This window comes from Orycteropus afer, unplaced genomic scaffold (genome assembly GCF_000298275.1).
Source record: "Orycteropus afer afer isolate SDZICR_OR568_19922 unplaced genomic scaffold, OryAfe1.0 scaffold00068, whole genome shotgun sequence".
Lineage (NCBI taxonomy): Eukaryota > Metazoa > Chordata > Mammalia > Tubulidentata > Orycteropodidae > Orycteropus > Orycteropus afer.
Genome location: NW_006921655.1, coordinates 8207328 through 8223252, shown reverse-complemented (window position 1 = coordinate 8223252; position 15925 = coordinate 8207328).

Sequence of the window (15925 nt, the reverse complement as noted above, 5' to 3'; positions counted from 1 at the left end):
GGTAATATATCAGACTTGCTTTGTACTGAAACAGGTTTCTAGCTCTGGGTATAGTATTTTTTGTGTTTCTGTTAGCTATAAAATTTCTAGGCATAACATTTATTGTAGCAAATATGGAAATTTAAAAAAAACTGTATTTCCCTTAGGAATGTCTGATTGTATTTATATTCTTATTATGGCTAAATCCAACTGGTGTTTAAAGGAGTTATTAATCCTGCAGATCTCTGTCTGCAAAAGTAGGAGGAATTAACCTGTTCAGTTTTTTTGAGAAGGAAGATTGCATCATTTTGCATTTCATGTACCTCTCATTTAAGAAACTAATAAACAATATATGACTCATACAGTGTTTGTGCTTGCCCTTAAAATCCAGATTTTTTTTTTTCCTATTTCAAATAATCAGTATGCTGTAATACTGAAAAATAAGTTTTACCTATTCTCTTTGATCTATGAGCTAGTGGAACATTTCCCACAGTACTTAGTAAAAGTTTTGTTGTCCTTTTAGTTTCAGTTGTCTTTAAGAAATATATCTGGAAAAGCTGGGGATTATAAACAAACAAACAAATATTTCAAGTTGCAGAAACAATCGACTAAATGATAGGTCCTTCCTAGTACTGATTGATTTATGTCTTTGTATCTTCCTATTTCGGAATTTTTATTAAGATGATCTTTTACTGAGTAATACTTATTTCTCCAAATGAACATTATAACATTTACTCTAAACTTCCATTAGTTTGAGAAATTTAAGGCAGTTTGATTTGAACAGTAGTCATTTTATAAAGTACAAATAACAAATATAGGCCCACACTCTAATTTTAAATTACAAAAATTATAATTCTGTATCTGACTAAAAAAATAAGGCACAGGTGAAAGTGGAAAGTACTTCCATCTTTCCTGTCTTCTGATATAATTAGTGATAAAGGAAGCTAAAAGCCTAAAGGCGGTATAAGACTGGAGAAGAAAGCTTTATCATGAACATTAGCCTCTTATGCTTATGCTATATGTGCTTACATCATAAAAAATTGATCAACTTAGAACTCCTCAACTCCCCTGTCCTCTCCCTCAAGTTCTCAGCAGAGATTTTCTTGACATAAAGACAAGTAAGTAGACTGGATAGTCTACTGAGAAAGAAAATGACCACTTTTACTGGCAGTACGGTAGGGAATGCCTTTAATCACAATGCTAGCCCTTGAAATCAGAATTAAAAACTCTGTTTAGTAGGATCTAGGTTCAAGCATAATTTCAGCAATATTATATTTTTCTTTTCTTTGCCCAGTAATTATTCATTCAGCTATTATAAGTAACCGCAGTAATTTTCGTAGAACAAAGGAGAGCATGGCAACAATAGCTTTAAAAATGATGACGTTTAAATGCCCAAGGTCAGAGTGTAACATTCTTATTTTCTTAAGTATTTCAAATGCTACAGGCTTTATGTAATAATTTTAATGTGAAAAATATGCAGGCCACGCTTCACTGCTCTTTGCATCTACTGCAAAGAGGAAAAAAACCTTAAAAATTGCTTCGCTTTAATTGAGCAAAAGGATTCACATGTGATCTGAACTTGTGGCTCATAATTCCTCTAGACAGCTTTGGTTGCCGTGTGATGATCCTAATTAAATTACGTAACGGCACTGAACTAGCTAAGCTAAAGGGCCTGTTCTTTCGTATCACCTGATGATTTAACTCTTTGCAAGGTTCTGCGTTTGGGGCTCTGGTTTTCTACCAGGATCTTGCATGGTTTTCATTGTTAAGGGTAGGAAAACACTTTATTGATGGAATCCGCCTTGAAAGTTTCAGCCTGTAGGTGGCAGCATTGTAAGGTTTTGGAAGCGCCTGACTTCTTTTGCCAGTTCTAGCTGCCTTTCAGGGGCCCTGATGGCACAGTGGTTAAAGCGCTCGCCTGCGAACTGCAGGTGGTCGGTTCCAACCCACCAGCAGCCGCCGCTTTACGAGGTTCTGTAAAGATGTCTGCCTTGGAAACCCTATGAGGCAGTTCTACCCTGTCCTATGAGGTCGCTTACACCCCACAGCAATGGGTTTTAAATTTTTTTTAAATCTGCCTTTGAAGGAGCCCTGGTGGCACAATGGTTAAGCAGCTCAGGTGCTAACTGAAAGACTGGCGGTTCAAACTCACCCAGTGCCCCGCCAGAGAAAAAGCTTGCTGAGCTGCTGTCATAAAGATTACAGTTTAGAAAACCCTATGGGTCAGTTCTACTCAGTCCTTTGGAGTCACTCTGAGTTAAAGGCAGCCCACCACATCTGCCTTTCACCCACATCTCATTCTCCTGTCTCATCAGGCCAAGCTAACATTATTACACACTCGTGTCAGGTAAAACTAAAATAGAGAGGAATGTCATAGCCCAAAAAAATCAAGCTTTGTTCACTTTGGTCTGTGTTTCATTATATCTGATAATATTATAGTTTTGTAATTATATTGAGATTGAGATTCTGCAAAAGGAATCAGGTGTTAACTCATCACAAACCATATCTTTAAGGTAGACATTTTACAAAGTACAGGAAGGAAAATTACACTTTGTATGAATAATTTATTTAAGTATGTCTATTTTAATCACTTGGAAAAAAGAAGACTTCAGTAATCCGTATCAAAACCATCCCACAAGGTTCGGCAACTTCAGCTTCCTTACAAAGGTTGCTCTTTCCTTCTTGCCCTTCCTTCCTCCCTGTTTCCCTTCCTTCCTTCCCTCCCTCCCTTTATCTTTTTCTCACACTCTTTTTTCTTCCCTCCTCCCTTCCTTCTTTTCTCTTAGATTGGCCTCCTGTTTCAGTCTAGTAAAGTTACATGATTATTTTTCTGATTTGGCCAGAGTGGTGGCAATTTTCTTTTTCTTTCTTTTTTTTTAATTTTTTTTACCAAATTTCATGTATTTCTGATTTAAAAGCCATGATTTCTGTGACTTTTAATAGTGTATTACTTTATGCAATAGAAGTATTGTTAAAGATTAAATGTAGATGGACTAAATACTATATATATATATATATATTTATACACATTATATAAGTATTATGTATCTATCTATATCTATCTACATCTCTCTCTCTCTATCTATCTATCTATACGTACAGCATGGATTTCATTGACTGGTTCATTAGACCCACAACAGATATCTTGAAGTCTTATGTATTTCTTCTGCTCTATGAAAGCTATGCTTGAAAAACTTTGGTAGGTGGTAATGGCAACAGTGTAACGTAAGGACATCAGTATCAGGGCTTGTATGAAGTCTTTTGTTCACCAATCCTTGGGGAAATTGTTTCTGAGATCGAGATTGACAAAATTGTTTAAGTATTATTGAAAATATAAAACAAAATTGTTTCCTCAATAAATATAATTAGCTGTATATACTGCAGTTTCAAGAGCAAGCACTGATGTTGGGACCAGCTCTTTAAATAAAATAGGACCTCTGTGGTCTCTGGAGGGAACATGCATAAAGCAAAGTAAATGATTTTCTGTCAACACTAAGTAGACAGGTGCTTACATTGAACAGCATTCTAATATGTCTCTGAATATTTATGTCTTCTTTTTCAAATGCATTGCCCATGAATGTCACAGCTGTCAAACGTCTGTACACAAGAAGATAAAAAATGAAATTAATAAAAGGCAGATCAACATTTCGTTTGTTTGGAACACTTTTCCCCTATGCTTCTTTCTTTCTTTCTTTTTTTTTTTCTTCCTCTTAAAACTCAGCTGTGTTAGGATTTTGGCACATCTGCATTTTCTAAAAGGCCAGGGGAAATGTGAGTTGACTAGTTGTATTTTGGGCCGGCACCAGGGCCTGTCTCAGTATTTAAACACCATAATAATCAATGGAATTAATGACCAAGAGAACCAGGGCCTGAGGATTTTTCTAGCCATTTCCGCTGTCCATGTGCGTGGTTTGCTTGGTGCCACAAACGAGATTCTGACAGGTTGTCACTGCCCCTGACCTGAAACTCAAGTTTGTGAGGTGAGAGGCTCTTAAATCTTTCTGCTTCTGTGGCTCAGAGTTTTAGCTCTACAGAGTTAGTGCCAAAACAAGCCATCGTGTGCCCTCAGAGTTACAGAGGAACTCGTTTTTCAGGGCAGAGATGACTAAATAGAATTGGTGGTGGATCAAAGCAATGGAAAAAGGGCCATTTAGCCATCAGATCCCTGCCTCTTCTACTACCCATGGTTACTGAAAGGGCCATGTGTGTAAAGAGCATGTATTGTGATGGACTCAACAGTCAGTTTACAAGCATTTATCCATCAAGAAGCAGCATCTGTTGATGTGTCTGGTTATTATTATTACTAACTTGGCTTCAGCAAAACTGTCCCCCTAGCTAGTTTTATATCCACCCTGAAATGACTGAATGAACATGTGGTCTCAAAGAAGGACTATAATTTAAATATCAAACTAGGAATTTACGCTTGGAAACTCTGCACTTATTTTATCCTTGATGAGAACTGTAATAAATGAAAGCTCTCGAAATAATCAAATTGATTGTAAAAGCCTAAGTTTCATAAGATACACACTTTGGAGTCCAAATCTGGGAACTTAATTTGTGTTTTATTGATAACCACAAATATGAATCAGATGCAATAGATATTAATTGAGCTGAGATTTGATTTGGAAAACATGCTAATTGCCCTGAGTGTTATATTTATAAAAGTTTTTTTTTTTTTTTAATCCCACATAGATTCATAGATTCAGTTCTAATCTGAAGAGGTTCACTGGATTTTTTTTTTCTCTTTTAAGAAAATTTTGGTTCAGCTGGCAGCCTGATTGAATAAATATTTGAGTATATTTTAAATTTGTAGTTTCACAAACATAGCTTCTTATGTGGCTCAGTACAAACTCCTTTGGCATTGCCATATCATTTTAATGTCATATTAAATAATTCAAATCACTAATTTAATTTCTTATTTGTAACATTTAGGTTGATAATACTGGCATGGCTTACAAAGATTTTGGGGATGTTGCTGTTAATGCTGTGGCAAGAGCCTAGAATTTTTCTCTCTATTTGTCCGTTGCAACCCTACTCCTTCTTTAAGATCCAACACAAACACTACATTTTTCCATAGAGTCTGCCCTCATTCTCTTTAGAAGTATTTTTTCACACTTCTTTTTTATATAGCACTTTGTGTGCACCTTAATTAAAGTAATTGTTGTATTCTGCTTGTCCTTACACCTTCCAACATATCACAAGCTCTTTGAGAGTAGGAGCTTTGTATTTTTTAAAAGGTCTAGTACTCTTGTTTGAAGAGTACTTACACTGTTGCAGCTTTCAGTGTTGGTTGACTCTGCTGTTGTGGTGGTGGTGGTGGTGGTTTTTGCTTTGTTTGAGAGCTTATTTTGGTTGGAATGTGCCATTTGGTAGAAAAAAAAAAGTACACTTGTGAAATACAATCTAAATGCTTGCTATTGAAAACTCTGAGGGCATTTTACAACACATACATAGAATATCTAGAAAATACGCAACCATTACTAGCAGTTCATCCTTAAGTTCATGTTTCAAATAGGTTGCATCTGTTTCTAATCAGGTAACTGAATGATTAGCAGGAGAAAACATATGATTAGAAAGCATGCAACCTTTGCTGATGTGTATTATTTTGAAAGAGTTTCCAGCGTAAGGTCAATAAAGAAATAGTGTATGCAATAGCAGAAGAGCTAGATTAGGGGGAGAGTTTCAGCTGTGAACCCTTCTGTGAGCTGTTGTAAAAACAGAACTGATTTAACTGATAGTTGAGGCATTTGGGACTGACATGCAAATGAACGAATATGAAAACAGATGAGAATGATGACGAGAGAAGTTATGAGAGTTGTAGTTGAGGAAAAAAAAGTTTACTGAGTAGAAAGTTAATGAGCACATGATTTCATTCCTTTTTATAGAGCTATACTTTTAACTCAAAGAAAGCTAGTAAGAATAATGAGAAAAAGCCCAAAGTTTGATAAAACAAAATAAACAGGGGCTATTACAAACAAGAAATGTTGGAAAGCCCTTTGTTTCCTTCCATTACTAATAGGAAAGGAAAAATGACCTTGTTGAGGTAGTATATCATTTTAAGATCATATTTTCTTTTAGCTTTATGCATCAAACTGAACTACCTCCTTTTTTTGAACAGTTTTTTACACCATTCAGCTTAGAGTTCATAGAAGAAAAGAACAAAAAGCTCTGTTTCTCTACCTCTGATTTGAACCAGACACAACTTTCTTCAAACTACTTTCTGTCCCTCAGTTAATGACTTTCCTTCTGAATTCTATCAGATGACCCCTTCTCTACAAGCTACAGGCAGTCTACAATGGTAGAAAGACACGATGAAACTTGCTCTTGATGCCTTGCATTTTGAATTGATTTGGTAGGGTTTTCTAGAATTTATACAGAAACTGTCTACAATTTTCTGTTGACAATCCTGGCTCAGTAAAGTTGAGGATCACTAGCTTAATAAAATATGTTCTCTGACAACCCTATTGCAGCTACACCACTATTCTGATAAGAAGGGAAATTTGTTTTGATGAAAATGCCCACTATGCACACAATGCCTTGTAAGAGTGCTTTTTTAAAATTAATTTATTTATTGGACTATAAGTCTCAAGTGACATTTAGAGTTTCTAGGCAGTAGGAGCTTGGAACAACAGGTAACTGAGCCTTGGGAAATTCTCACAAATCTTGGAGGCATGGAATTTCCAAGGAACATGTGGTAGGGATCTCTAGTCAATATTAACTAGATGTTATAAGTACATTTGACTGCTAACCAGAAGGCTAGTTGGTTCAAACCCAGCAGCCGCTTCTTGGAAGGAAGACTGGGCAATCTACTTCCATAGACATACTGCTTCGGAAGCCCAAGGAGGGGTCCCTATGAGTCAGATTTGACTCAATGACAGTAATTTTTTTTTTTTTTTTTTCCCATAAGACAAAATGACCTGACGTAACACTGAGTTATACCTTTTACCATTATTTTTCCTCTTCTGGGTATTACACGTCTAATGCTTAAGAAACAAGAAGTTATTTAATAATATTTAAGCAATTACAAATTGTTTTAACAGTTTTCCTGATGCCTACACTTCTGACTAAATTCAAAGTTTGGATAACCATAGTTTGTAAGAATTTCTAATACAAATTTTGTAAAATGGATCTATTTTCTGTATGAAATGCCTATCATCTACAGAACCTTAGTAATTGATTAAAAAAAAAAAAAAAAAAAAAAACTTCAAGAAAGAAAACTTATTGAGAATACATTCTCCCAATATCTCCATTCCAAATTATTTCTATTACTACCTTTGCCAATTAAACTGCATGTTCATGTACAAATACAGTAGCTAGTTGTCTGCTTCCTTAAAATGACTTTCATGGACTTGAAGACCATGCTGTATTGTTTCTCAACCTTGTTTGCTCCAGTCTAAATAATTCCATAGTCTCTGATCTTTTCCTACAAGTGTCATAACTGGTCACAAAGACTTTGTACCCATGTTGTTGTTGTTATGTGTCATTGAGTCGTCCTTATAATCTAGAATATATTAGGTTTCTTTCTTTTTCTCTTCTTGCTAGTTGAAATAAAAAGGCCAAGAAGTAAGACAGAATATGTAATATATTTAATTTTACCATTCAAGTCATGGGTTTCCCTCATAGTTTATCTTTTGCTCAAGACATTCTATAAAACCTCTTTTCTACGAATTAACGTCAATCAGTTTGCACCCTGGAAAACAGACCAATTTACCACTCAGATCAATCTCTAGGCACCTAGGAATCTAGGCAAGCACTTGTCTTTATGGAACAGTTTCGTCTGAGCAATTAACAATCAAGCCTTATGCACATAAACACAACTATAATTAACTGTTTAATAGTAGAAGCTTGCTTTTCAAATTTTTCCCTTTGAGTGTAGTCAAGGTGAATTACTTGATTTTTCCATCACTAAATGCTACAGCAGCTCAGTCTTTTGCAAGTCTCTAGTCTCCACATATTTTCCTATGCCCACTACATTTGACAGTAAAACTGCCAAGCTCCATTATTTCCAACTGGCAGCAATTTAATACATAGTTGAGTCAGTTACTTAACTAAATAAATTGCTTAAAGTTAACTCTATTTGTAAGACCACAAGGTGTTTCTAAAATGTGCTGCCCTTTTATATCATAAACCTGGATTAGGTTTACAACCCCATTTCCCCTCAGCAGTTTATAAATCAAACAAAGAACATAGAACAATGCATAAAAATCCCTGTGAAACCACCCTCAGAGCTTTTGTTAATGACAAAAGCATACTGAGAGCTGGATTTACTTTGTACAGAGGAGAATAAAAGTTTGGTTTCAAGTAACCAGAGTTTATAAGGGTTACCCAGGCTCCTCTAAGAGTGATGAACTTTAAAAGCAGAATTTTGAGAAGTCACAAGCCATCTGTTCAATGCTTTATCTACAAAAATGGCAGGACATTCTAAAGGACTTTGGGCATGTTCTTCCATCTCTTTTCTTTCTACCCATTAACAAATAGGCTGCCAAATGTTCTTAGAAGTATGATGGAAAATAAATATTGACATACTTATAATGTCTCTCTAGAGTTGCTTATTAAATATAAATGAATAAACACACATTATACAAATACACACAATGCCCAACATGAGCACCATTTAAGCTGGCCCATTTGTCAAGTTTTCCTTTTCCAATTAATTGGGATGAATTTCTGAGCCAGATTAAATGTAGTAGAGGTTCCTCTGAAGATATTTTTAAAAGAGTAGAAGGGAGGTGAAAATTAAAGCATTTTCAATAGGAGCCTTATGACTAAACCTCTTCTAAAAGTGAGTAAACTTCCATTTTTATGAGATATCTCAACATATGTTAGGTAGAAAAAAATTAATGACCAAAAAATCCATAATAGTATACACCATAAATTAAAAACCTATGTGAGATTTAAGTGTACATCTTTTTGTTCAGCCTTAGAAATTGAATCATGATGGTGTTTTTAGGGAATGATTTTAATTACTGAGTGATAGCCTCACTATTCTGTAGGGTAGACTCTGGCACTTCTGGTCTAGCTGTTTATTGAAAGAATAAGGACTGCAGAGTAGATACACCTAGCTAGCAAGTAGTGTCGTCTCCCTACATCTGTGCTAATTAAAGAGAGGTAATCCCTAAAACAGTTCTATTTGTCTTTGGAAGGACATTTTTATATTTGTTTACATTTGAATATGAGCACATTGTCTTCTTAAGATGTCTGAAGGTGCCCTCATCACATCTCTACTCATCAAGGCCTAGAAGGCACATCACTTTCTCATCTTGTTGGCCCCTTGTCTCACTTCATCATCTTGTTTCACTTGGTGCAGTGGCAGACTAATGTCTGTTAGACTAAGGTGAAGTTTGAAAAGACCTGTTTAATTTATTTCTTAAATTCAAATTCAGGAAGAGTGCTTGAGCAAAAATGGTGATGGGATGGCAGGACAAATTCCTCAGTGGAAATGTGGTCCAGAAGACCAGGTTCAAGGTGTTATTTCCTAGACTGCTGTAAACTCCTCTCTTCTGTTGCAAGCTATGACTAGCTGTAATCTGGTTCTTAAGTAAATCCAAAAGAGGATGAAAATTCACTGGAGAGGTTAAGACCAAAGCACCACTTGGGTTTGTTTCAATTTGCACGTTGACTGGTAACAGTTGAGACATTGCAGAAGACATCAGCAAAGCAGAGAAACCTCCAGGGCTTATCAAAAGTTTACAGAATGGGGACAAACACAATGGTTTATATTGCCAGCTTTTAGTTAAGGGGAAGAAAGGAAAATACAATATTAATAATGACAATATACAAAATCCAAAAATCTCAGTTAGTTAATGATCTTAAGTCTCAGCATTCTTAGCAAATTGCCAGTAGGGAAGGCAAACAGAGTCTCTGTGATACAGTCTTTTTTTGCCGTCCTTGGCAGCTGGTAGAAAGAGAAAGAATTGCAAAATTATCAGGAAGCAAGCAAATCGGAAAGAGTGAGCAATCTGATGAATCCATGAGTTTATTCTACCAAAAGATCCCCAAAAACCCCGACTCAAGAGCAATGCTTAGGACAAAAATAAAAACAAAGTAACTCAAAAGCACAAAAAGAACATTGAACTGTATTAACATTTTGATTTAACTTATCCCTTTGAGATATTTCTTATTACCTGGAGAGGATGAAGTTTACAAAGAAGTGAAAATGCCATCTAAACTAGTCCATATTAAAGAGATTCAGCTGAAATAATTGGACATGTGATATGAAGTGCTGATGTACTTTGGATGTAAGAATAGTTGGATCACCAGTTCTGTTTGTTAAAGTGTGACTTGAATTGTGTGATATTTCTACAGAGAGACTAATCTTTTCAGAAGGTATATATGAAAATCTTAATTAGGAACTGTAAGGAGAGGTGACCATGTATTGCTTCTGATCCGAGTTCTTCTCCTCTGTGGTCTCCTAGCTCTAAATCTTTTATCTTTTAAGCTGCTCTTCATAGTTTTGTATGTCTACCCATGTCATTATGAGTTGAAACTGGCCCCACAACACTCAACCTGACAATAAAATCCACTTCATACCCTGATTTTTTTTTTTTTTTTTAAATTTTCAATGATGTACCAATTACCTAGAAATCTCCATCATTGCTGCTGTTTAAAGTTTGTGGTTGACAGCACAATAACTTCAATGTTCACATTTATTTCTGGAGGTTAGCTCTTTCAGTTCTAATTTGCCATTGCACATATTCTTGCAAATAATAGAACTTCAGGAGGTGTTAAAATTCTCTAGTTTCTGCAAATATGACCTTAAATGCTTTTACCCTCTCTCTGTGCTGCTCTGATGGAATGAGATTTATATCTATTCTTGCCATCTGCACAAAGCAGAAATTTCCTGGTCTAGGCCATCTCTGGAAGGAACTCTTAAGTTAAAAGCCTTTTACCTCATGTTTACCATAGTATAAGGATTCCTCTTTCTGTTCTATGCTGTTGTTTTTGTTAAAACTGTCTGCTTGCCATTAACTATTTGATGGATTCGCATGAGTGTATCACAATCACTTTTTATTTACTTAATAAATGTTTATTGATACCCAATTAATGATTGAGCCAAATCATAAACTTAGGTTTTCTGACACTACAGCCATCCATTAGACTACAACTCTTGCTTGCCATAGATTTAAACTTGTGTAAAATACATATGTCCTTTGAAATGGAAGATACTCCTTTATGAAACCCATATTGTTTTAACAGATTCAGGGCATTTTAATTTCATAGCAAAGCTCCATCAAGTTTTTGGAGCATATGCTCTAGGGAGCTCAATGCTGAAACAGGGAAGTTTCTTTTAAAAGGTGATGCTAGTTTTGAGAATGGGTTGATATTTGTTTTACTGTTTGTTTTGATGTTCACTTCACGGCATATTTTGATGTAATTGTGTTAAGATTTTCTTTTTTAAAAAGAATTTGGCTAAGGGCTCTGGTAGCATTGTGCCTAAGGCGCTTGATTGCTAACAAGAAGGCTGGTGGTTCAAACCCATTAGCCACTCCTCAGAAGGAAGGTTGGACAATCTACTTCCGTACTGATATTGCCTTGGAAACCCAAGGAGGGGTCACTATGAGTCAGGTCTGACTCAACGGCAAATAACAACAAAAACAACAAGGGCAGTGGGGATGGGTTCACTGAGAGATATAAATTGAAAAAAAAAAGGAACATATATGATTGTTACTGCCCTTTGGAAAATAACTGAAAGAATATCCTGCTTTACTATTATCATTTATATGCCAGAAATGACATGAATCTATAGAAGTATATATTCCATACCCTGGGGTTTAACTGATGGAAGAAATAACTACTGATAAACATGAAGGTTCTATTATACTGGAAATACTGAAGGCTTAAGACCTTAAATGACTTTACAAATGGAACTTGTAAGTTTCATTTTTGTTTAGTGCTGTCGAGTAGGCTCCAACTCATAGCAACCCTGTGTACAACAGAACAAAACACTGCTCGGTCCTGTGCTGGCCTCACAATCCTTTCTATACCTGAGCCCATCGTTGCAGCCACTGTGTCAATCCATCTTGTTGAGGGCCTTCCCCTTTTTCATTCACCCTCCACTTTACCAAACATGATATTCTTCTCCAGGGAATGGTTGCCTCTGACAACACGACAAAAGTAGTGAGACCAAAGTCTGCCATTCTCGCTTCCAAGGAGCATTCAGGCTTCAATTCTTCCAGGACATGTTTGTTTGTCCTTTTGGCAGTCCTTGGTACTTTCACTACTCTTCATCAACACCACAATTCAAAAGCCTCAACTCCTCTTCGATCTTCCTTGTTCATTGTCCAGTTCTCACATGCATATGAGGCGATTGAAAACATCATGGCTTGGGTTAGGAGCATCTTAATCTTCAAGGAGATATCTTTGCTCTTCATCACTTGAAAGAGATCTTTTGCAGTAGATTTGCCCAGTGCAATATATCATCTGATGTTTTGACTGCTGCTTCCATTGGTGTTTACTACTATCTGGTTTGTTTTATCTTTGGCTTTAGTGGTGTTAGAGATTTATCCTATTGTATCTCATGTACTAGAATATTTTCAAATAGTATTAAAGTGACGGTTACTCAGTAGCATCAGCTGAGATGTTAAAGATGGACATGATGAGTTCTTTAACAGGCAAAAATTGTTCATTACAGTTTCTTAATTAGAAATGAAAAGACACTAAATCATTTTAAAGGAGAAATTATTGCACTGCTTTGATTGAAGATGCACACACAATAGCTTGTATGGTTGATATTGTTTGTTGAAAAATCCAAAAAAAACCCAAAAACCTAACAGTTCCAACTCATTCATTGAATTACAGATTAGCTGTAAACATCAAGACAGAGTTAATATATTATGGGTAGACTTATAGTTCTGCCTTACAAAAGGTGACACTGCGGACATGGCTGGACTTGATGCTTTGTGTATGTTATCTTGGTATAAGCACCAAATTATCACTGAAAATAAAATAATAATAATAAAAAAAACCACAACACCTCACTGCCGTGGAGTTGATTCCAACTCATAGCAACCCCCATTGGATTTCTGAGGTGGTAAATCTTTACGGAAGTAGATTGCCCCATCTTCCTTCTGTGGAGTGGCTGGTGGGTTAGAACTGCCAACCTTCCGGTTAGCAGCAAATGCCTTAGGCACTGTGCCATCAGCGCTCCTTAAATAATCATTCAAGACCTTCTTTTTTTAATAAATTCTTGGTAACAAGCACAAATATTGCTGAAATCTTTAAGGTATTGAAGTTCAATGTATTGAATAACTTTTTCAACATATTGAATAACTTTTTGACATATCTGGTGTATCCTGCATCAACTTTATGGCACCTAGCAACAATTATAGGAACTCTGGTAATGTAGTGCCTAAGACATTTGACTGCTAACCAGAAGGCTGGCGGTTCAACACACCAGCCACTCCTCAGAAAGAAAGTTGGGCAATCTACTTCCGTAGTGATACTGCCTTGGAAACCCAAGGAGGGGTCACTATGAGTTGGACGGCACATAACAACAAGAACAACAATAACAAGGAAAACAACAACAATTATGGAATTATAAGGGGTACAAAACATTCTTCCCTCTCAAAGACCATATATGCTTTTTATAGTTTGCTTGTATTGATTTCAAATTTGTGTAAATCTTCTAGGAGGATTAAATGCTGGGAGTGTAAGATTAGGGATGAAGAGAGATAGGAAATTACAGTGTGTTTGTGTATTTAGGGAAGACCTCATGGTAAATATGGACATGGGTATCATTTCAACATGGAGACAAGAAAAAAGATCTTTTCTATGGGGTAGGAATTATATGAGCAATAAATATAGATGGGGCTAACTGTACTGAGGGTAAGAGAGAGGAGACATGTTTCTATGTTAATTAAGGTGGGCTCAAATTATGAAGTGCTTTGAATGACAGAAGTTTATACATGGCTTAGCAGTTAAGAAGCAGAGTAGTAAGTCCTGGCCAACCTGCCACAGGTTTGCAAACATAGTATATAATGGAATCCAAGGATGTAATAATGGCAATAAGTCATTACATACCAGTAGAGTAGCCTATGGCTACTTTATGTTCATGGACATGGCCACTTACAGAAAGGGTAGTGAGTCTCTGGCCATGGTCCTCTCTCCTGGGTGGACCACATTGGTCACTTATTGTTAGACATTTCCCTGAGAGGACCAGGGAGGCATTGGGGAGCTCTGGTCATTTAAGTGTCTGTCCTTGGGGTCTGTCCTATATCAGTCAGTCATTGAGGACATTGCATAGACACTTGGCTTGATGTAAGTTTTTTCTGAGGGAGATTAGCCTAGTATCTAGGAAAAGGAAATTCTTAACAGTGAAAAGCACTGATAATCTTTTACAAAGTATAGCATAAAATGCTTTAATAAATTTGACTGAGCAGTTTGCATATTTACCTTTGACATATGATGATAATATGGCATTATTTACATGAGCTTTAAACAAAAATCCTTGTTAAGTGAGGTTGGATTTTGGGTGAAGAAAGAACAAGTGAAGAGCATATGAAAGCAGCTATGACCTTATCCTCAGCAGCGAAATGACTTTTACATAATATTCCTGCTAAAGAACCTAGTCCTTTCTAGACAGTTTAGAAAATTATTCTTTGTAATGGGGTAATGATACTACAGTTACATAGAAATCAAGCTTTTAACTTGATAATGAAAAGTGATTATTGGGGAGGAATTTGCTCTCTCTTTGCACATGAAAACAAATAAAATAGTCTGTTTTCTTTTGTAAATACTTCCATTATTTAATGCATTCTAAATAAATGGAAGGTGCATTTCCAGTCACTTCTTTTTCTACTGTGGAGAAGACATCATAGAAATGTAATTGATGCCAGTGTTTGTGACACTGTGGTTTTTAATGTAAGAAGTTACTGATCTTTAACCTTTTTTCCCTTCTTTTCCAGAGGCAAAGTATTCTTTATTAATTAACCTTTTTGTTTTGTTCTGGGGATCACCTGTTATGTGTTCTCTGTGGATTTTGCATTTAGGTAAAACAACTGGCATTAATGGAAAGAGTTCTTTATAAAATCCTTTTGTATTGTAGGAAAGAGGGTAGGCCTGTAGGGAGAAGTAAGTCATGTTATTTAGTGTTAATGAATAAAAATAATAGAAAGTAATTACACAACTCAGAGAAGCAAATATAGGAGGAATGAAGAGAAGTTAACAAGTAGACTAGAACTAATATAATCTAGGTGTCTTTTGTTATATGAAGCCAGTCAGTAGAGTACCTACCAATAAAAGGCACAGATCATATCTAGAGTGGCCACCCAGAGTGTGAGAAAGACTTTGAAGCTGATAAATCAGTTCTTATCTGAAGATTCATAAGAGAACTGGTCCGGTGCTAGTATATAAGGTAAGACAGGCAAAGTTTGTCTCCTGTTACCAAAGAAACTGCATTTGATGATACTTTTCAAATCACTTGAGGATCATAAGAAACTCTTACTGGTGTTTCAATGACCCTCTGCAGGCATTTTCACGACAGGATGCAGATGGTATTCCTATGTTATGCAGATTTCATAAGTCTCACAGAAGTTTTGGCCGGTTAGACTTTACCCAAGTGTCTAGTTTGTTAGCTCTAAACATTGCAGCTCAGACCTCATAAAGATGCTTCAAATCTTTTTTTATGGTTACAAAGACTTTTTAAAACTCGATAAACTAACAGAACTTGTTTTGAGAGCTCTCATAGGTAATTTAAAATTTCTGTTTCCATGATGCATTTCTGTGGGTGTGAGCAACAGAAGAAATGATGAGGGCAACGTTCTAGATGGGAAATATTTCTCTTTCATGTGTGACTTACTGATCCCCAATTAGGACAGCTAATGCTGTTACTGGGAGCTCTGGTAGCATAGTGCCTAAAGCACTTCACTGCTAACCAGAAGGCTGGCGGTTCAAACCCACCAGCCACTCCTCGGAAGGAAGGTTGGGCAATCCTACTTCCGTAGTGATA